This window comes from Schistocerca americana, chromosome 3, assembly GCF_021461395.2.
Source record: "Schistocerca americana isolate TAMUIC-IGC-003095 chromosome 3, iqSchAmer2.1, whole genome shotgun sequence".
Lineage (NCBI taxonomy): Eukaryota > Metazoa > Arthropoda > Insecta > Orthoptera > Acrididae > Schistocerca > Schistocerca americana.
In genome coordinates, this window is record NC_060121.1 from 633,012,948 (window position 1) to 633,035,841 (window position 22,894).

Genomic DNA, 22,894 nt, shown 5'->3' on the forward strand with positions numbered 1-22,894 from the left:
CGCAGAACCATTGTTTCGTAGTACTTTAAATTTGTGTCTTCCCTCATCTTGTTCCTTAAGGTTATATTTATTGTTCAGCATACGTGCATCATTATCGTTAAGTACATCGATATCGCACCCACAATATCTAAAACTGGAGACTTATTCATGTTCCTTGTCTTCAATAACTGTTTTGATAGGACTGGGTGTGATCTATGATAACCTATAATATTAGGTTCAGCGATGGGTGTGTTGGTGGTGTAGGAGTGGTATCCTGTGACTAGTAATCAAGACGTCCTGTATCCAGGGTTCGGTCCAAGCCACAGCTTAAATTTTCAATAAAAATCGTCAGCAACAGCTGCCGAAGACATTCGGCATAGTAAGTCAGACTTGTTATGCTAACAGCCTTGTCGAAAAAAATAAGGAAATGGTTCAAATGGCTCTGAGCAGTATGGGACTTAATATCTGAGGTCATCAGTCCCCTAGAACTTAGAACTACTTAAACCTAACTAACCTAAAGACATCACACACATCCATGCCCGAGGCAGGATTCGAACCAGCGACCGTAGCGGTCGCGTGGCTCCAGACTGAAGCGCCTAGGACCGCTCGGCCACTCTGGCCGGTAGCCTTGTCAAAGAGGGCGCAGGAGGGGACAGAGGTTCTGGGCATTCTCTTGTCCTTGGAGCGTGAAACCGCCAGTAAAAGGTGTGACCATCAGTAACGATCAACGGATAATAATGCAGAAGGCAATGGAAACCATTGCATGAAAGACATATAAAATATTTCCGCAGGGCATGTGGCATGTATTGGAAAAGTGTCATGACGATCTCTCCATTCCCAGAAAATTACACATTAGTCCCCTATTCGAATCTCCGGTAGGGGACTGCCAAGGGGTGGTGACCATAAGAAAAAAGACTGAATAGCTAACGAAAAGATAACGCTAGACAAGTAATGGCCTGGGTTGTCAGAAGTTTCAACCTCGTGGGAAAGCAAGAATATCTGAATATGAAATTGTGAAGGTTCGATCTACGTACTCGTATATTGGGGGTCAGTGACATTAGGGTAGTATCAATACGCGCCGAAAATGGTATAACGGGTTACAATTCGTTATGAATAGGAAATTAGGGCAGTCAAAGGTCATTAGTTCACATTAGTTTCAGGGAGAACTGATGACCTCATATGTTAAGTCCCATAGTGCTTAGAGCCATTAGTTTCAGGGATAGGATCGCCCCATCAGAATCGACAACAAACCAACGCCGAAAACGATGGTTCAGTATACATGCCAGTGTCGCAAGCATATGATGAAGGGACAGTGAAAGCGTGAGGATACTGAACCGGTAATTCAGTTAGTAAAGGGAGATGAAAATCATGGGGAATTGGAATGCGGTTGTAGGGGAAGCGATGAAAGAAAGAGTTAAGGGAGAATGTGGGCTTGGGAGTCGGAACGAAAGAGGAGAAAGGGTGCGTGAGTTCTGCAATAAATTTCAGGTAGTAGAGAGAATAATCTTTTCAAGAATAGCAAGAGGAGGAGGGGTAATGGAGAGAAATGTATTCTTAAGCCACGATCCCTAAATACTAAATATTTCACGATGACCTGCATTGACAGAAATTTACTGACATCTTCCGACCCGCGGAAATTTAAAGGCCTTACATACGAATCTTGTAGCTACATCCGAAGATCAGAAGACGACAGCAAGCTTCTGACGAAAATGGCTTCAGAAGTAACAGCTTTCCATTAAATCGACAGTTCGCTACCATCACACAAATATGAGAAATCTACCGGCGAAGTATGCTTGGGAAAAAACCTCGAGATAAGGGAAGATATCAGCTGGAAAACAGCTTGGTCAGCCCGAGATTAGAGAATCAGATACTGGATTGTGAGGCTTACCCAAGAACAGATATAGACTCAGATCACAATTAAGAAATGATAAAGAGGAAGGGAATCATCGAGAAGAAATAGTGGGGAAGGAAGTGGGACACTGAAGTACTGAGGAATGTAGAGACGCCTTTGAATTTGCCAAGAACGTGGGTACGGTGAACAGGAATACCAGAGGTGGCAATTCTGTGAAGACGACTAGACATCTCTAGAAAGGGCAGTAACAGATCTTAGACTACCAAACATACTATAAAGAAGATAGGAGAAGAAGTACTTCAACTGATAGACGAAAGATGAAAGTACAAAAATGTTAACGAAAAGAAAATGCCTTACGAATGTCCATCACTGTTACAATCAGGATACACGCTACAGAACTGATAAATTGCAGTGTCTGTTGTGGTAGAAATTTTGTGTTCGTTAAACTGGAAGTTTATTGACATGGAATGTAAGTTCAAAAATGGGTTCAAATGGCTCTGAGCACTATGGGACTCAACTGCTGAGGTCATTAGTCCCCTAGAACTTAGAACTAGTTAAACCTAACTAACCTAAGGACATCACAAACATCCATGCCCGAGGCAGGATTCGAACCAGCGACCGTAGCGGTCTTGCGGTTCCAGACTGCAGCGCCTTTAACCGCACGGCCACTTCGGCCGGCTGGAATGAAAGTGTACAGGTAAACAAAGGAAGAGAATGTCTATGAAAATGGTAGCATTTGAAAAAGTGAAGCTGTTGCTAACATCTAGAAGAATTCCAGTGGATCTGAGGAAAATATTTGCTGAAAGTTATGTCTGGAGTGTAATGTTATACAACGAGGTGACAAAAATCATGGGATACCACCTAACATCGTGTCTGACCCCCTTTTTCCCGGCGTAGCGCAGCAACTCGACGTCGCATGGACTCAAAAGTCGATGGAATTCTCCTGCAGAAATACTAAGCCATGCTGCCTCTGCGGAAGCTTTCCCGGTGCAGGATGTCGTCTGACCAAATCACTGTTTTCCAGTCGCCTAGGGTCCAACCGATATAGTCACAAGCCCAGCTAACAGCAAAGGCACTTGCGTCGGTCGTCTGCTTCCATAGCCCATTAACGCCAAATTTCTCCACACTGTCCTAACGAATGCGTTCGGCTATTTGACACTGTGTTGCTTGTCTGTTGGCACTGACAACTTAAACAAATGCCGCTGCTATCGGTCGTTAAGTAAGGGCGTCGGCCACTGCGTTGTCCATGCACACTCTGGACGCTGTGGGTCTTGGGATTCAGGATTTCCAAATTGGAATGTCCCTTCCGTCTAGCTCCAATGACCCTTTTGCGTTCGAAGTCTGTTAAGTACTGTCGTGCCATAATCACATTGCGAACCTTTTCACACGAATCAGCTGAGGACAAATGACAACTATACCAAGGCACTGCCCTTTCATACCTTGTGTACACAACACTATCGCCATCTGTATATGTGAATATCGCTGTTCCATGACTTTCGTTACGTCACTGTACAACACTGAATCACGGTCTGTTGAAAAGAAAGATAATCACAGAATAACCAAGATATGGGTAATGACCATCACAATCATATAGTAGTTAATATATTATTAACGTATCATGTCGTATCAGTATGATAATATTATTAATAAAAAATGGTTCAAATGGCTCTGAGCATTATGAGACGTAACTTCTGAGGTCATCAGTCGCCTAGAACTTAGAACTAATTAAACCTAACTAACCTATGGACATCACACACATCCATACCCGAGACAGGATTCGAACCTGCGACCGTAGCGGTCACGCGGTTCCAGACTGAACCGCCTAGAACCGCACGGCCACACCGGTCGGCTTATTATTAAGAAATACCCATCAAAAACGCTGGACATCGAAAAACAACCTTGTACCAGTACTCAAAGGGTAGTTTGTCACATATGAAAGCACAGATATCATTCATATTGGTGTGACTTGGCATGATATATAAATAATATGTGAATTTTCATCCTGTTGCTATGATTACTAACAGCATTTTATGAAAGACTGAAGGGCTGTTGGCAGTCACCTTCAAACAAATGTCAAATAAGCAATAAACGCAGATTATGGAGAAATGTAAATATTTCTTTACAAACTTTCGCGCACTAAACTATGGGCACCCATATTAGTTACCGTCAAGAAAGAAAGTCAGCAGACTTATGTGGATGGCTGTTATCACAGCTTTATAAGCGGTTTCTTGTTCTACACTAAATTATAGTCCACAAGTTTTCCGATTTGTGTTGAGAACCGTATTATTTTGGAACTTGACTGTCGTCCAACCGAATCAGTAGAAACAACTGTAAAGCGATTGTTGTTGATTAGAGAGAAATCGATTGCTTGGTAAGATTGTTTCTCTTCAGAGCTGAAATATCTTTCTCCGCCATTTCGTAGCTGAGCGGAACAAAAGATGTAATCAAATATAGAAATGAGGCTGATAATCTGGTGATTGTTTTTGATAACTGTTTTTATATTGTCAGCCTATACAATTCATACTTTATATAATATTCACGTGAGTACTCTTATTTAGAAACTTGAGTGCAACAGGTTCTTTTTTTAAAGAAAACTTTATTTTACCTTCCGTGCTGCCATACAATATAGCCAAAAGCGAGAATCATTTCAATGTACACTGCTCCAATAATAATAATAATAATAAGTTGGGACAACCTTTTAGATGTTTCCAATGCAGTCAACATTTGTAGTTTTAACAGTGCATATGGAGAACATGAAATGGTTACATTTACAGATCAGTAGCATAAGCAGTTCTGAGGTATCGACACATGCTGGAACATATTTATTAGTACGTGGTTTAGCCCCCACAGGCGTCAGTGCAGATGCTGACTCAGACATCCAGTCGATCGTACAGACGCTGAGATATTGTCCTGGGACACGTTATGCCGCACCCACTCGACCTGTCAACGTAGTTCTGTGAGGGTTGTTGGCTGGAGACTCTCGCGAGTCACTTACCATAGTGTCACAAACGTGCTCGATTGGATACAAATCATCCGGAGATAGTGCTGCACAGGGAGTTGCTGTATGTTTTGCAGAGCTTGTTGAGTTTCATAGGCAGTATATTGGCAATAATTATGCTGTAGGAACGACACATCACCTCCTTGTTGCAAGAACAGCAAAAAACAACATTCTGCACGTACCGAGCTCTGGTTAGCGTTCTCTGCAGAAACACAAAAGGTGAACGAGAGCTGTAGTTAGAGTATCATACGACCTTGTTTGGAACCAATGTGTTTAAGAGGAAGGTACTCTACTAGAGAGCGCTGACGGAGTCTACATCGAACGTGCATACGACCGTCATTTGCGTGCAAGCAGAATCTGCTATCATCACTGAAGACCTCGGCGCTCCATTCCAAGTGATCCTCCGCCGGCACCAGTAGAGCCGCGCGCGTCGATGCTGTGGCGTGAGTGGAAGGCGGGCTAGAGGTGTGCGTGTTGACACGTCGGGGATCGGAAGCCCTCTTGTCTGCGCTGTGGTAGCTGTACGATCTGCCACTACCATCTACCACTGCTCATCTAAACATATGACGAGCGTGGTGGGTGTCTGTGCTGCGCGGACGCCCAGATCCTCATCTACGGGTGTGAGAAGTTCAGGAGGCCACTGGAACCAGCGTCTTTGCACAACTGACGCAGCACGTCCAAAGTTTGTGACAACTCTCGGAAAGGACCATCCGGCCACTCAGGGACCGCAATTTGGCCCCTTTCGAAAACGCTCAGTTGGCCCTAGGAAGCACGTGTGAGGCTACGCGGCATGGTTACCTGCTTGATTCACATGTTTGTACCACTCAGAGGCTTCCGGCTATGAGAATCACCTAATAAAGAGAAGGCACACATGGCACTCTAGTAGTTATGCGGCTACGTTGTTGGAGGACGATGTTGAAATCATTTTTAGCACATTTACTATCAGCCAGGCGAAATACTCCGTCATCGGATCTATATTGACGTCGTCTTTCCCAGTGTACTAATTTTTTCCGGCAATGTATTATTTCATCCACAATAATAGTAGAAGCTCTGTTAAATTCGTTTACTTTCAATTACACATTGAAGAGACAAGAAAAACTGGTACACCTACCTAATATCCTGAAGGGGCCCCGCGAGCACGCAGAAATGCCGCAACACGACGTGGCATGGACTCGACTAATGTCCGAGGTAGTGTTGGAGGGAACTGACACCATGAATCCAGCAGGGCTGTCCACAAATCCTTAAGAGTACGAGGTGGTGGAGATCTCTTTCGAACAGCACATTGCAAGGCATCCCAGATATACTCAATAATGTTCATGTCCGGCGGGTTTAGTGGTAAGTGGAGTGTTTGAACTCTGTTCTCGGAGCCACTCTATAGCAATTCTGCACCTGTGGGATGTCGCATTGTCCTGCTGGAATGGCCCAAGTCCGTCGGAATGGACAGTGGCAATGAATTGATGCAGGTGATCAGATATGATGCTTACGTACGTGTCACCTGCCAGAGTCGTATCTAAATGTATCGGGGATCCCATATCATTCCATCTACACACGCCCCACATCATTACAGAGCCTCCGCCAGCTTGAACAGTCCCCTCTGACTAGCAGTAACCACGGATTCATAAGGTTGTCTTCATACCTGTACAGCGTCCATCCGTTCGATACAATTTGAAACGACACTCGCCCGATCAGGCAACATGTTACCAGTCATTGGCAGTTCAGGTCAGTGTTGATGGACCCAGGCGAGGCGTAAAGCTTTGTGTCGTGCAGTCATCAAGGGTACCCGAGTGCGCTATTGGCTCCGAGAGCCCATGTCGATGATGTTTCGTTGAATGGTTCCCACGCTGAACAACTGTTGGTGGACTAGCATTGAAATATGCAGCAATTTGCGGAAGAGTTGTGCTCCTGTCACGCTGAACGATTCACTTCAGCCGTCGTTGGTCCCGTCCTTGCAAGACCTTTCTCCGGCAGCAGCGATGTCGAAGGTTTGATGTTTTACCGGATTCCTCATCTTCACGGTGCACTCGTGAAATAGTCCTACGGCAAAACTACCACTTCATCTCTGTCTTGGAGATGCTGTATCCCATCGCTCGTGTGTCGGCTATAACACCCTGTTAAAACTCACTTAAATCTTGATAATTGCCATTCTTGCAGCAGTAACCCATCTAACAACTGCGCCGGCCTCTGTGACCGAGCGGTTCTAGGCGCTTCAGTCCGGAACCGCGCTGCTGCTACGGTCGCAGTTTCGAATCCTGCCTCGGGCATGGATGTGTGTGATGTCCTTAGGTTAGTTAGGTTTAAGTAGTTCTAACTATAGGGGACTGATGACCTCAGATGTTAAGTCCCATAGTGATTAGAGCCATTTGAACCATCTATCATCTGCGCCAGATACTTGTTGTCTTATATAGGCGTTGCCGAAAGCCTTAGATATCTCTGTATTTAAATACGCATGCCTATACCAGTTTCTTTGGCAAATGTTCAAATGAGTGTGAATCCGTAAGGGACCAATCTGCTGAGATCATCGCTCCCTACACTTACACACTACTTAAACTAACTTACGCTAAGAACAACACGCACACCCATGCCCGAGGGAGGACTCGAACCTCCGGCGGGAGGGGCCCGGTTCTTTGGCGCTTCAGTGTATATTAATATGGATATAATTCGCTATGTACTGTGAGTGATACAGAATTCTCAAATTTCATATAGTATTTTTCTAGTCATATGGGCTTCTAAATAAGACCTCTTCGTCACGAACTGGATAGATTATTGTCTAGTCTGATCGTCACTGTTCTAACATTCAAAGTAAACGGTAATAAATTACAAATAAAAATGACCCATTTCTGAAAATGCAAACTCTAAAAACTCAGTAATAAAATGACCATAATTAATTGTTCGCCAGTTTTGGGGTATAATTTCGTATTTAAGAATGTTTCTGAACGGAGAATTTTCTGAGTTTAAATTACCGACACTATCGCTGAAACAAACCCTGTCGTCACATGACGTCAAGAAAATATCATGTATGCAAAAAAATCTCTAAATGTGTACACACAGTTTAGGTTTGAACAGATATTCTTACATGAGGGTCGTCCACAAAGTAAGTTTCGTTTCTGTTTCTATCCGCCACGATCGGAGTTCCGAGCAAGCGCGGCAGTTACTGTGACTCAAGGGGAATACATGTACGCCATTTTCAGATCGCTGCTGCCGACGTGTGCTTTGTAGTGCTTCTTTATAATGTCAGCCGTAATTGAAAATGTCGCCGCGTGTGAAATGAGATCTGTGATTCGATTTCTAAATGCAGAGAAGGTTAAACCAATGGAAATTCATCGGGAAATCTGCGAGGTTTACGGACAAAATGCTATCAGTGATTCAGTGGTTAGTAGATGGGTCAGACTGTTCAATAAAGGACGTGATCAAGTGCACGATGAAGAACGAAGTGGACGCCCGTCTGTAGTTACTGATGAACTGGTTCACGCAATTGAAGAGAAGATTAAGCACAACAGTACGTTTACACTTAGTGCCCTTGCTATGGAAGTTCAGCATATCTCACGATCACTAATTCATGAAATTTTCACTGAAAACTGAAATTTCGAAAACTTTGCTTACGTTGGTTATCCAAAATTCTTACTGAACAACACAAAAACAATGGAGGGACAGTGCACATCAGTTTTTGACACGCCACAATGAAGAAGGCGATGGATTTCTTTCTCGGATAGTCATGGGGGATGAAACTTCGGTATCGTACGACACGTCTGAAACAAAACGACAATCAATGGAATGGAGGCACACTTTATCCCCAACGAAGGTTAAGTTTAAGAAAATCTTGACACCTCGAAAAATATGTGCACCGTTTTTTGGGATAGTAAAGGCATTTTGCTGATTGATTTCTTACCACGCAATACACAACAAACACCGAGGATTACTGTCAAAAGGTGGTGTTTCTTTTTTCACGATATTTCCCGACCTCACACGGCGAATGCGACCAAACAACTCTTACGGGAATTTCACTGGGACTCGTTTGATCATCCTCCGTACGGCCTGGACCTCGCTCCTAGCGACTTTCAACTCTTCTTACACCTAAAATCTGACCTTGGTGGTCAGCACTTCAACGATAATGACGAGCTGAAAGAACATATTTCCACATGGCTGAATACACAGGAGGCAACCTTCTATGAAGAAGGCATACAAAAACTTATGCCACGCTATGACAAGTGGCTACAAAATTTCGGAAGCTGTGTAGAAAAGTAGTTTAACAGCTGTAGATTTTTGTACAGTAAAATTTTTTTCTATATCTGTACACGTTTGTTTTATACAACCAAACGGTACTCTGTGGACATACCTCGCATCACGCTTACTCGAGTTACTAGAGCTAATCTTGGTCACTGATGTCCCAATTTTAACTTGGTTGGGAGACACAAAGTTTTTCTGGTTCACGTAACTATTTTGGAAATGTTGGCTAATGATGGGATCGGGACGGATTAACAGACTATCATGTACATTGTTGGAAAGTAATTGTTTTCAGAAGTAATAGATACGCTGTATAATAACGTCATGCTGGTAGGATGTATGCAAAAATGTTGCCGTAATACAACTGAAATGTTGATACCGTTACGGAAAAAAATTCTGCGTTGTCGCGAGGGTCGCATTGCAGCTGAATAATTTTGTGTAGCCGTATGGACAAGCATGTAAGCGAAGTGACAAGTTAGGCAATTAAAATTTCAGGAAGTTAAATGAGATCGTTGACGCCACTGACACGTACAGCACGTGACAGTCGTAGACAGCTCAGCAACGAGCCCGAAAGAAAAAATTATGTCGGTGACGTATATGGCTAAAGCCCACTAACATAACAGATAATGCTGGACAAAAAGACGGTGCTTGCTAAATAAGAATATGCAAACACACTATGTCCGTGCAAGTTCGAGCTAGTCACGAAATTCTCTGCTGCAAGTGACGGCAGTTCTCTAATCAAACACTAAGGTTTATCAGAACATTGTACTTAGTGTTTTATCTGGTATCTTACGTAGTTCCTTTTGACGTGTTCTTGATTTATTGTCTCTTTTAAATCCATTCAAAATACCGAGGACAGGGCTCTATAGAGGCAACTGAAGTGAACTGATCATTTCATCGCATCAAAATACATTTAAAATCTTCTTTGTGTGTGTGTGTGTGTGTGTTTAAATCCATTTAAAACACCGAGGACAGGGCTCTATAGAGGCAACTGAAGTGAACTGATCATTTCATCGCATCAAAATACATTTAAAATCTTCTTTGTGTGTGCGTGTGTGTGTGTGTGTGTGTGTGTGTGTGTGTGTGTGTGTGTGAGAGAGAGAGAGAGAGAGAGAGAGAGAGAGAGAGAGAGATAGCACGGTTGTTAGTAAAACAGTTCTTACGGCTTACAGTGTCTGAAAATGACTATAAATGCAGGTTAAGTTAGAGGGTGTGATGTATTTTTGCTCCCAACATTTATCTTCCAGAAATATAATATGAAGTACTTTATTATTTACTTTTGACAGATGGTTGTTGACGTGAAATTAAAAAAAGATAACATTTCAATTACTTAATCGCCCCTGAGAACCAATTTTCACTCTGAAAGAAAAAGTCACGATCCTTAAAGCAAATAGTACATTATGTGAAGAAAATTTCATTTTGTATCTTATTTTTTCTAGAAAACTGGCATGTTTCCGTTAAAGCTTATAGTGAGGATTCGAGAATATTCACACTTGCCGTCTTTGGATCTGGAATTATTATATTGTTCTTCAAGTCTAAGGCTAGACGTTTGTATTTCTTTGTGCAAAATATTACATAGGCACGTGACATGGTACTTTACTTTTCATTCATTCATGAAAATGTCTCATATTTTGCTACCTATAAAATAGTTGTAATTAAAACCGAATGATCTTAAATTCGAAGTTCATTTGTGCTCATTAAAGTGGATCGCATTTGACTGAAATGGTTGTAGTAACTAATACCAGGTAAATGCAGTGCTTCTCTGCTTCTCTAACTTGAGTTTAATTGCCGGCAATGCTTTCCCATTAAAAATAACAATTTTATTTTAAGTAAACGAAGCTTTTTATACTCTGTTATGAACTCAGTGATAATAGTTGACTGTTTGATACCGCTGTTCAGTGTGCCCGTTAGATATTCTTGTGCAAACCATTAAGATCTACGTGACAACATTAGTACAACTATCGTTTACTTTGTGACACCTATTCGAATTATCGCTGAGTTATCGAAAAAGATTTATATCCGCATCCTACTACACAGTAAACCTAACTTGATTTGAGCTGTTTCGAAAGGCACATAGTGTTCTAGCATATGTCACGTTCTCTAATCACATTCATTGCGCCGTGACAGTAGAGTCAACGTTTGCGCATCTTCGTATGAATTACTTCCTGAAAATCTGAAACAAATAACGTTCAACAAATGAACTTCTCTCTTGCATTTACTTTTAATAGTGATGAACATTCCTTTGGCCAACGGCCTTGCTGCAGTGGTAACACCGGTTCCCGTCAGATTACCGAAGTTAAGCGCTGTCGGGCTGGGTTAGCACTTGGATGGGTGACCATCCGGTCTGCCGAGCGCTGTTGGTAAGCGGGGTGCACTCAGCCTTTGTGATGCAAGCTGAGGAGCTACTTGATTGAGAAGTAGTGGCTGCGGTCTCGAAAACTGACACACGGCCGGGAGAGCGGTGTGCTGACTGCATGCCCCTCCCTATCCGCGTCCAGTGACGCCTGTGGGGTGAGGATGACACAGCGGCCGGTCGGTGCCGTTGGGCCTTCGTGGCCTGTTCTGGAGGAGTTTCGTTTACTTTAATATTCCTTTGAGCTCAAACAAAATGTTTCCCTAGAAGTCTTATGATAGACATGGGAATTTGCGCTAGGTGTCTGTAAGTTCATCGAGCTAGACAGTGCGAAAAAACTATCTACATACGTTTTGATTGAAATGTCAGAGTCTGACGCAAGTGTTTTAGACCAGACAATTATGTTTTTCCCTTCAGAAAATAGCTGAAGCCATTTTCTTCGCAGTTTTATATGGTTTTTGGGGTGTTGAATCAGAATTTCGTGTTTTCTGCCTTCTGGAATATTTGCTTCACAAAGAAAAACTTTAAAAACGTCAAATTGTCCCCACATTCTTAGGTCTCGTGCGTCTCTAAAACTATATGTTTTCCGAAGATGACCACGCTGAATGGTAGGTATTTTTACTCTTCTGCCAAAAAGTTAAAAATACCAAACCTCTCTACCCTAAATTCGAATAATATACATGTTGTAATAAAAAGACATCCACACCGCTTGAAAGTACATTCAGTTATCTACAAGAGGGCGGAGGGAGCAAAGGGAAAAATGTCTTCTGCGCCCCATAGCCAAACGAAGCCTCCCGCTCGTCTATCTCTCATCCGCGCTGTGTCACCGGTGTATTGCGCTTAAAATAGGTTGTATTGAATGTATTGATGGGAAAGCATTGGGCACTGAAAGATCCAGGCAAATGACCGGAGACTGTGAAAGGTCCAGACTGAATCATGAGTTTTTGCTACGCTTGAACTAAAGAAAAGCTGTAATCAAATAATCAGTGTCATGATAGATAAAAAATGATCAGTTAAGATTAATAATGTTGCAAAATATTACATGAATTAACATGTTCTGTGGCCTCAGCTGCTGCAGACATTGGTACAACAAGCGGCTCGTCCAGGTCGCCTTGTCTTCTGTATCAAAACTGTTGTCGATGCTGAAGCACTTCCCTCCTCGTTCCTATTCGGTTTCATGCGGGAATTGTCCCGACGGTTAATAATAATTATGTTAGTTGAATGTTGAGTGAAAGTAGTGAACACTGTCATTCAAATGACATTCAAGAGTGATAGTTCTTCCAAGTCCTGTGGGAAAAGCGAAGGTATGCAGAAACGAATACCTAATGAAGCAAAGTTAGTTGATTAATGGCGGATAAGTGTTGGATAGAAGTAATCAGAAAATCAATTGTTGCAAAAAAGTATAGAAAAACTGGAGAAGATTCGAGTCGTGGTACAATGTAGACGCAAGAAACGAACGAGGCCCCTTAGCTGATCTAACAAACGCGACAGAGTTAGCAAATTTGAACAGCAGATTATACTGCGGAGATACTTCTATTAATTTAATGGCTTATTCCAGTTGGGTGTTGTTATTGCAAACCGAATGTGAGTATAATCTACTAAGAACGGAGCCATATGGGATGAGTGCTCACAATAAAACGGATAACATGTAAATTGATTTTAATGCAACACCTAATAAGACCATAGGAAACGTCGTTACTGAAAACTGACAGTAAATCAACATTTATTTCCTTTTTTAACACCAGTCACCCTCAATGCATTAGTCGAGCGTCACAAATGATAAATCGTTCTGTTTTGCATATGTGACAATAATTTTGTGTCGTTGAAAACTGCTTATTTAAGATATTGCATCGCGCTACAATTGACCTTCACCTAAACTCAACTTTGTTTTGCCATTTTCCTTATGATTTTCAGGTTTATGACCAATCTTTGACAACTAACAAGTCTTCTTCCATATTTCGTAGCAATCTGATAGCTGTAAATGACCTCATCCCGCGTATGCCAGTTTGACTTTAGTATTAATATCGTCAAATGTTACAATATCATAACAGTTTATCAGGATATGGCGGAATCGTCGACTGTAATATTTTCATTCTGATAGCACGGTAATTTCATTTACAAAAATGTATTCCTTACGTAAGGTAACCAAAATATTTAGGAAGCTCGTAACTCTAATCTATAGGGCGATAGGTATCTAATGACGTAAGAAAATCATAAGGAGTCTTCTAACACATCAGAGAAGAATACAATTTCACGTTCGTGTTAGAGTCAAGCGTAATACTTTCCCAGAGAGCAGAATTCTAATGCCCGTATAACTGCGACCATCGTTTCGAGAGAATGCTTATGTTTGCACTTCCCACTATCCTCTCTTCAATGAATTTTCAATACTAACGTAAATGATGTTAGTAAAACTGAATATCCTACCACAATCATTTATCCCAAGTGTAGTGTCAGCTGAATACTGTCGAATAGTTAATTAGTGAAGATTGCCAGCTGCGGAAGCTAAAGCACGCTACCATAGATGTGCTCACAGGGTTATTACTTTTGGGGATAGGGCAGCCCAGCTACAGTAGACATTATTTTTCTTTGGATTATCAATCTTCTCATTGGTCCGATGTGGCCCGCAGCAATTTCCTCTCCTGTACAAACCTCTTTATCTCATAGTAGCACTTAGATCCAATGTCATCAATTATTTTTTGGATATACTGTAAACTCTGCCTTCCCCACCTGTTTTTACGCTTTACAGCTCTCTCTACTACCATGGGAGTTATTAACTGTTTCCATAACACACCTCTTATCATCCTGTTCTCTCTTCTTATCAGTGTCTCCCACAAATCTCGTTCCTCGCCGTTTCTGTGGAGAATTTCCTCATTTCTTATGAGACCACCTAATTTTCATCACCCTAGTTTATTATCACATTTCAAACGCATCGACTTCATTCTTTTCTAGGTTTCCCACTGTCCATGAATCAGTTACACACAATTCCGAGTTCCAAACCTACATAGTGGTCTTCCTGAAACTAAGGTGAATGTTCGATACTACGAGTAATAGAATTCTTATGTCCATTTGCCTGTGCCATTCTGTTTTTCGTGGCCTCCTTTATAGTCTACAGTTCTGATGTTAAGTTTAACACTAATTGATTTTATGCTACACTTTTGCCTTTTTTTTCAGTTTACTCTCAATCCATATCCTGTGCTAAGTAAACACTTCACTCCATCCATTACCTCCTGTACATCTTCCTTGCTTTTAATGACGTTTCTGTAGCTGTCAGAAAAACTTGTCGAAGTATTTTCGCCCTGAAATTTAATCTCGCTTCTGAACCTATGCCTTTTTCTATGGTTACTCCTTCAATGCACGTAACTAGCATATCGACCAGAAATGAATCGATGTTTGGAGTTTGAGTAGAGGTGTCATGTTAAGAATGTATAAACGAACTAACTCTGTCCGGAAAGGAAATCGCTGAATATAGGCTAAAGGAGCGAAGCCCCATTGGTTAAATAGGTCACACTTTGTAGAAGCAACTGGGAGTGACGAAACAATCAGAAGAAATACGGTCACTTGAAAAGAAATTCCATTACAGTTGGCGTACCACGCAAAACAAAAACAGTGCACTGCGTCAGATAACTGAACTACTTTATTACACAGCTGCAGTACATCTTCATCTACGTACATACTTCGCAAGGCACCATATGGTGCGTGGCAGAGGATTCGTGGTACTACTACTAATCATTTCCCTTTCTGCTCCACTAGCAAATAGAGTGAGGGAAAGCGACTGTCTATATGCTGCCGTATGAGCGTTAATGTCTCTTGTCCTATGTTTGCGCTCCTTACGTACGTACGTTGGTGACAGGAGGATCGTTCTGCAGTCAGCTTCAAATGCAGGTTCTCTAAATTTTCTCAATAGCATTTCTCGAAAAGAACGTCGCCTTACTTTCGGCTTTCCCATTTTAGTTCCCTTGGAATCTCCATAAAACTTGCGCGTTGGTCGAACTTATTGGTAACAAATTTAACAATCCGACTTTGAATTACTTCGATGTCTTCCTTTAATCCGACCTAGTGGGGATTCCAGACCAGATGCTGGAGCAGCACTCAAGAAAGGGTCTCACTAGTGTTCTACGAGTGCAGTCTCATTTACAGATGAACCATTTTCCTAAGACACCACCAATAAACGGAAGTCAACTTTTCGCCTGCCCTTACATGAACGTTCCATTTCATATCACTTTGTAACGTCACGCCTAGACATTTAATCAACCTCACTGTGTGCGGTAGGACACTAGTACCACTATCCAAAAATTTCCGAATTATTTTTGCTACTCATCTATATTAACTTACATTTTTCTACATCTAGAGCTGGCTGCCATTCGTTACACCAAGAAGAAATGTTTTTTTAAGTCGTCCTGCGCCTTACTACAGTTGATCAACGACGACGTTTTCTGTACCCCACAGCATCATCAGCAAACAGACACAGATTGCTGCTCACCCTGTGCGTCAGATGATTTATGTATATAGAGAATAATAGCCGTCCTGTGACATTTCCCTGAGACACTTCGAATGGCACCCTTGTCTCTGACGACCACTCGCCGTCGCGAACAACGTACTGAGTCGTATTATTTAAGAAGTATTCGTGTGATAGACATATCTGACAAACTAGTCTTTATTATCGTGCCTTCGTAAACAGTCTCTAGTGGGACATCGTGTCAAACACATTTCAGAAATCTAGGAATATGGAATCTACCTGTTGCACTTCGCCCACAGTTCGCAGGATATCAAGCCGAAAAAGAGCAAGCCGAGTGTCGCACGCCTTTAAAACAGTGTGGACAGAAGCTTTTCCATCTCAGAGTACTTCATTATATTCAAAATTAGTATATGATCAAAAATTTTGTCAGAGATGTTGCTCGTTCTTCAGAGTATCACTCACTGAATGCAGTATATGCACGTAAAAATTCGACCCGCTGTCAGGTGCAGGGATTAGTCCACGATTACCTGGAACAGGATAAGGGTCTTCTTTCGGCAGTTGTGTGTGCCTCTAGTCCATTAATCCATTGCGAGTTCTCCAGCTGCGCCCCTCACTCGCTACCATTCTCATTAGTTGTCGCTCATTAGATGAATTTAATAGGGGATACTCCAGACGGGACCGGTTAAATTTAAATCATAACGAGTAGATAAACTGGCTGACCCCACAACTTCAAATGCAACAGATTTACGCGCTACTATGTTACACGGTTGGCGAATTTCGTGGTGACAGTTATTTCGTTGACACGCTTAAACCGTCAGACGGTGCTTCCCAATGCGTAAAACGTTCTTTCTGTTATTATGATAATTAGCGCCATTTTTCAGCCCGCTAATCAATGTGGTGTAGAAAGATTATTAATTTCGTTGAAATTCCTGTAACACTGGCTTTAAAAAACTTAAAAAATTAAAAAAGTCAAATATCTCATTTCTAAAGCCGAAATTATACTTCGCAAGAGAATCAAACGATTACTTTTTTTGAAACCCAGTAATTGTCTCCCATTGCGTCGCATTAGTTTGAAACTTGAGTAAAATGTGCCTGCAGCGTTCCTCTGTAACCGTGCAGAAGCGTGACGTCCAGAGGGACTGCCTTCGGACACGGCTATGCTTCAGTAGCCTAGTTGCCGACACATTCGAAGGAAAGTCCATAGCTCTGAAGTTCATGTGAGTCGTAAGATGGGCCACTTATGTCCCATTGGCACCAAATTTCTCCGTGATTCTGCCCAACACCAGAATGGATGTGTCTCATGTTGAGAAGGTCCTGTCAGCCCCTCTTGCCCACATTTCACAACTTCTTTCTACGTCTCCGCGATGGACGTCAGAATCTGACACCCAGCGTTTAAATAACGCCGCCACTCAGAATCGACACGAAAAGGCTTCAGAGGGTGGCATTAAGGGGGTGGCATTAGTGGCGTCGTTTAAAGCACTCTTTCCCTTGGGCGTAGATTACTGTCCATTTCGAGCTCGTACACGAAAGCTCACAGTGTGATGATCGACAGGAAGGTGTTCTTGACAAACTTTTATACTGGTGACACCTTCAGACATTTCAACCATTCTCCAAGGGTATTTGGGGTAATGCGCCCATATACTCTACTGGTCATTAAAATTGCTACACCAAGAATAAGTGCAGATGATAAACGGGTATTCATTGGACAAATATATTATACTAGAACTGACATGTGATTACATTTTCCCGCAATTTGGGTGCATATATCCTGAGAAATCAGTACCCAGAGCAACCACCTCTGGCCTTAATAATGGCCTTGATACGCCTGGACATTGAGTCAAACGAAGCTTGGATGGCGTGTTCAGGTACAGCTGCCCATGCAGCTTCAGCACGATACCACAGTTCATCATGAGTAGTGACTGGCGTATTGTGACGAGCCAGATTCTTGGCCACCATTGACCAGACGTTTTCAATTGGTGAGACATCTGAAGAATGTCCTGACCAGGTCAGCAGTGGAATATATCTGTATCGAGAAAGGACCGTACAGGACCTGCAACATACGATCGTGCATTATCCTGCCGAAATGTAGGGTTTCGCAAGGATCGAATGAGGGGTAGAGCCACGGGTCGTAACACATCTGAAATGTAACGTCCACTGTTCAAAGTGCCGTCAATGCGAACAAGAGGTGACCGAGACGCGTAACCAATGGCACCCAATCCCATCACGCCGGGTGATACGCCAGTATGGCGATGACGAATAAACGCTTCCAATCTGCGTTCACCGCGATGTCGCCAAACAGAGATGCGACCATCATGATGCTGTAAACAGAAGCTGGATTCATCCGAAAAAATGACGTTTCGCCATTCGTGCACCAAGGTTCGTCGTTGAGTACACAATTGCACACGCTCCTGTCTGTGATGCAGCGTCAAGGGTAACCGCAGCCATGGTCTCCGAGCTGATAGTCTATGCTGCTCCAAACGTCTTCGAACTGTTCGTGCAGATGGTTGTCTTGCAAACGTCCCTGTCTGTTGACTCAGGGATCGAGACGTGGCTGCCCGATTCGTTACAGCCATGTGGATAAGATGGATGTCATCTCGACTGCTAGTGATACGAGACCGTTGGGATCCAGCACGACGTTCCGTATTAGCCTCCTGAATCCACCGATACCATATTCTGCAAACAGTCATTGGATCTCGACCAACGCGAGGAGCAATGTTGCGATACGATAAACCGCAATCGCGATAGGCTACAATCCGACCTTTATAAAAGTCGGAAACGTGATGGTACGCATTTCTCTTCTTTACACGAGGCATCACAACAACGTTTCAGCAGGCAACGGCGGTTAACTGCTGTTTGTGTATGAGAAATCGGTTGGAAACTTTCCTCATGTCAGCGCCTTGTGGGTGTCGCCACCGGTGCCAACCTGTGTGAATGCTGTGAAAAGCTAATCATTTGCATATCACAGCTTCTTCTTCCTGTCGGTTAAATTTCGCGTCTGTAACATGTCATCTTCGTGGTGTAGCAATTTTAATGGCCAGTAGGGTAGAACGTGATCTCACACCTCTGGAGTGCAGGGTGACCACATTTTTTGCATTTGTGTACACATTGGAGACACTGTGAATTGCTTCATTGTCCGGAGTGATAGGTACCGCCTGAAATTTGGTACGCTCAGCACATCCGTGATACTATGGATCTCGAAACATGGGATTCCTTGACGATGTCCGAAATGGAATGTGCAATGCGTCCAGCTCCAACTACTATATTCCGCTTTGAGAGTATGTTAATTCCCTTGGTGCGTCGATAATGACGTCGGGAACGTTAATGTATGAATCATCTGGGTACAAATGATAGCTCCTCTAATGCACTCCCATTTTGCACCTTACATACGCGCTATTACCGTCATTTTTCTATGTACATATCACTGTATCATGACTTCTCTCACCTCAAACTAAATTTTTGTATTAAGTTTCAGCTTGTGTTAGATTTTATAAAGGAGCGTCAGATCCATCTGGCTCATGTTGATCTTGTCTTTCTGTTGAATTTAACATGTTGGTAGGGGTTACTACTATGCTTCTTCGCGCCTATTTTGAAACAAAATAAGTAAAATCTTTACGCAATAGGAATGTTGGATAGTAGAGGTCCAAACATACATTACCGAGCAAGGTAGCGCAGTGGTTAGCACGGTGGACTTGCATTCGGGAGGACGTCAGTTCAAACCGACGTGCGGTCGTCCAGATTTAGGTTTTCCCCTGAGTTCCCTAAATCGCTCCAGGAAAATGCCGAAATTGTTCCATTTAAAATGGTACGGCCGATCTCCTTCCCTATCCCTGACACTATCAGACCTTGTACTCCATCTCTAGTGACTCAATGTCGACGACACGATAAACCCAGTCTTCCCTCCTTCCTTATAAACACAATTTGTTTACGGTTCATCCAAATTTTTATATTTTTTTGATTTAAATTTTTTGCATAATAGTACTAGATCTTCTGTAAAGTGTGCTATACTAGAGGTTGGTGTTCTTTGCTTTATATGTACTGTACGTAGAGTACTATACAAATTGTTTAAATAATTTCCTGATGACATTTTGTATTTAAAACTATTTGTGTGTATAAACCGTTCTTGTTGATGTAAATTTGACAATTGTCAGAAATGGTCACGCTTAGGAACAATGTAAGAAATAGGTGTTATGTAAAAGCCAGTGTGCTTTTGTTTAAAACGAAAGTGGCTCTGGGAAGTGAAAAGTTGGCAAGGGCGAACTGGCGCGCTACCTAGAGCAAGCGCGGGAAGTAAGTCACACAGTCTGTAGGCAGCAGTGATTGTGGCAATACGCTAGGGGAGCAGGAGGAAGTTTTCCTGCAAATTTGCGCAAAATTCCCTCGGATGAAGACTGCAAACGTCTTACGGCATAGCTCCGAGTTGTTGGGCTACTGTATGTAAAACTGAACGACGCCAAGAACAAAAATTGAGCCCATACAGCAAGATACTTGCAGGCCCTACCGTGGGTAGTGTAAGCCTCGTAACTGATCGCCACACCCAAGCCTACAGCCACCAGATAAGATTTTTTTGTATTTTACTTCTGTACAGAGTGAACGATTAATTTAAGCTGTGTTTTAATAATCATTCTTGAATTTTAAAGAAACCGGTTCACCCTGTTATTTCATCCTAATAATATACCTATACAGGGTTCCTTCCTGGTGTTTGATTGGTCCGAGTTAGTGTTTTACAGACTTATGCAGTGCCAGCTCAACGTAAAGGGCACTATTTAAATTATTTTTGTGTAAATAATGAGAAAGTTTTCTTAAATATTGCAAAGTGCTATAGTAAAAGTTAGCTTACCTAAAATTCAGTGAGAATGAAGCCAAGTTACTAGACTCTATTAAATGAATATCCAGAGTAATAGCTTTTGAAAGTAAATTCCAGTAAGAAAGAGGTTCTCTTGAAGTGAAATGTTCGGTATAGGAAGTGTGTGCTTAAGTATCTAAGTATTTTAGTATTTGAGTTTACTGATTATGGAAAGTGCTTTTATTAAGAGCCCCCTGACCAAATTTTTTTTTTAGCTTCCTTGAAGTTATCTACTGGGCTTTTTCTCTTTTAGAAACGTAATGTATAAGGGTGTAGTTGTCAAAAAAGAAATTCCAGTGTCTTTAACAACATTGTTTACATGCAGTATTATTTATTTGAAGGATAAACTTAAACAGTAGCAAGAAAGTAGGCAAAATTCCTACATCTGTTTTTCCAATACTTCACTGTTTCATTGTCTGGATTGGCTTGCGACCGTTAGGACATATTTTAAACCACTAAATGAACTTGAAATATAGTTGTCCTAGCTTCAATATAATACTATTCATACTGCATTTCTTTTTAACCGAGGGTAAGATCTTAGGAAAGGAATTGAATAGTCTGATTTACCTTTCCATTAGACACAACACACGGTCAAATACTGTGAAAATGGTAATTCTATCGATTAGCTTTTCCTATTATAAGGACTGTCCAACCATAATGTATTTTATTCGTAAACTAAATCAAATTTAGTAAGAGGGTAAACGCGCCTGCATAACACAGAGTTTTTTGCTATTTAAGTAAAAGCATAATAAATTACAATAGTAGAGGTAGGGTTATAACGTGTTACCGTCTTCTTCTTCTTATATTTTTTTCTTTGCGGTCATGATCAGCTGCTGGGTAATATTCAATCCATTATTGCTCAACCCAATGTTTATAACAGGCCTGGTACGCTACGAAAACTGCCTACAAGATGCTCGAGACGTCACTGTTACTCAAAACAGTGCCCACTCTTCAATCGTACCTCCACCCCTCCCCCCGCCCCCCACACCCCACAACCACTGTCACACCACGACCACGGAGTACACCATGCGTATGAGGGGTATTCCTGCGGCAATGCACTACAGTGTTGAACTGGTGCCATCCATGTTAGCAGAGAGCATAGGCTATTTCATTCTGTCAATTCGTACCTCCTGGAGGTTGTTGGATAAGATGATGACTATTATGAAAAGCCTTTGAGGGTGCACAACTACAAGAAAAATAGTAAAATTACTAAAATGAGAACGGCCAATAAAAATGTAAACAAAATCATGAAAAGTTGCACAGTCAGATATAAAACAAAGAATTTCACGTTGTCTGACCTAGCACATGGTAAAAAGGAGAAAGGCTGTGAAAATAATTAAAAGCAGATACCTGCAGATGGTTGGTCGCTAGAATGAAAAGGGGTGACCCAGCTATTCTGTAGTACATTGAGGTCTCCAGTCTAAAATCTTAGGCCAGAGTCCAGACACACCACAAAACTTTAAGAGCTTGATGACACTCTCATCAGATGAAACAGAGGCCAGATCCCTACTGACCTTCGCTTCTGCCCTCTTGAAACAAAATTAAATGCACTGAGTTAAAATGTGGCGTACGCTGAGTCGCTCGCCACCGTCATCCCTGACACGGGGGACCTCTCGCCAGAGTACAAATCCATGTGTTAGGGGACAGTGCCCAATTGAAAGGCGAGTGAGGAGCACCTCATCTCCCTGTAGCGTCAGGTATGAGCATCGCCACGGTCAGACAAGTAGCTTCATTAAATCAGCTTATTGTCCGCCATGCCAGCCATTCCAGCCTCCCATAAACTAACGACACTGCAACCCACCACCGAATTCTGCAAAACTGTGCTCTCTGCAGGCCTTGGAGATTTTGTCTGTCTGTTGATTTCCTAAAATTCCCATATGCTCTGGTACCCAGCGGAAAGACACCTTCTTCCCCCGCCGCTGTAGGAAGTGCAGTTGGCCGGGAATGAGCTGGGCCAATTTCTCCGCTGGGTACACGTACTGCAACGATTTTAAGGCACTGTGGGAATTGGAGCAGATGATAAACTGTTTGCCCCGAAGACGCCTCTTCTGCTTCATCTCAGTCGGCATCGCATGTAACTCTGCAGAAAAGATTGTATAGGTATTGGGAAGAAGAATCCTGAAGTGTCGGGGAATACGACTGAACAGCTAAGTGAATTGCTTTGTTTTCAGCCATCTGTGCGTAAAACTGTA

At 42.3% G+C, this 22,894-nt stretch overlaps 1 protein-coding gene and 1 pseudogene across 1 annotated transcript in view; one reads left to right on the forward strand and one right to left on the reverse strand.

The window, feature by feature from the left end:
• The window catches only part of LOC124607167 (dopamine receptor 1), a 1,071,117-nt gene that overhangs the window by 664,284 nt on the left and 383,939 nt on the right, over positions 1-22,894 (reverse strand). The gene's annotated exons all lie outside the window — the stretch shown is intronic.
• LOC124607996 lies at positions 11,296-11,413 on the forward strand (annotated as a pseudogene).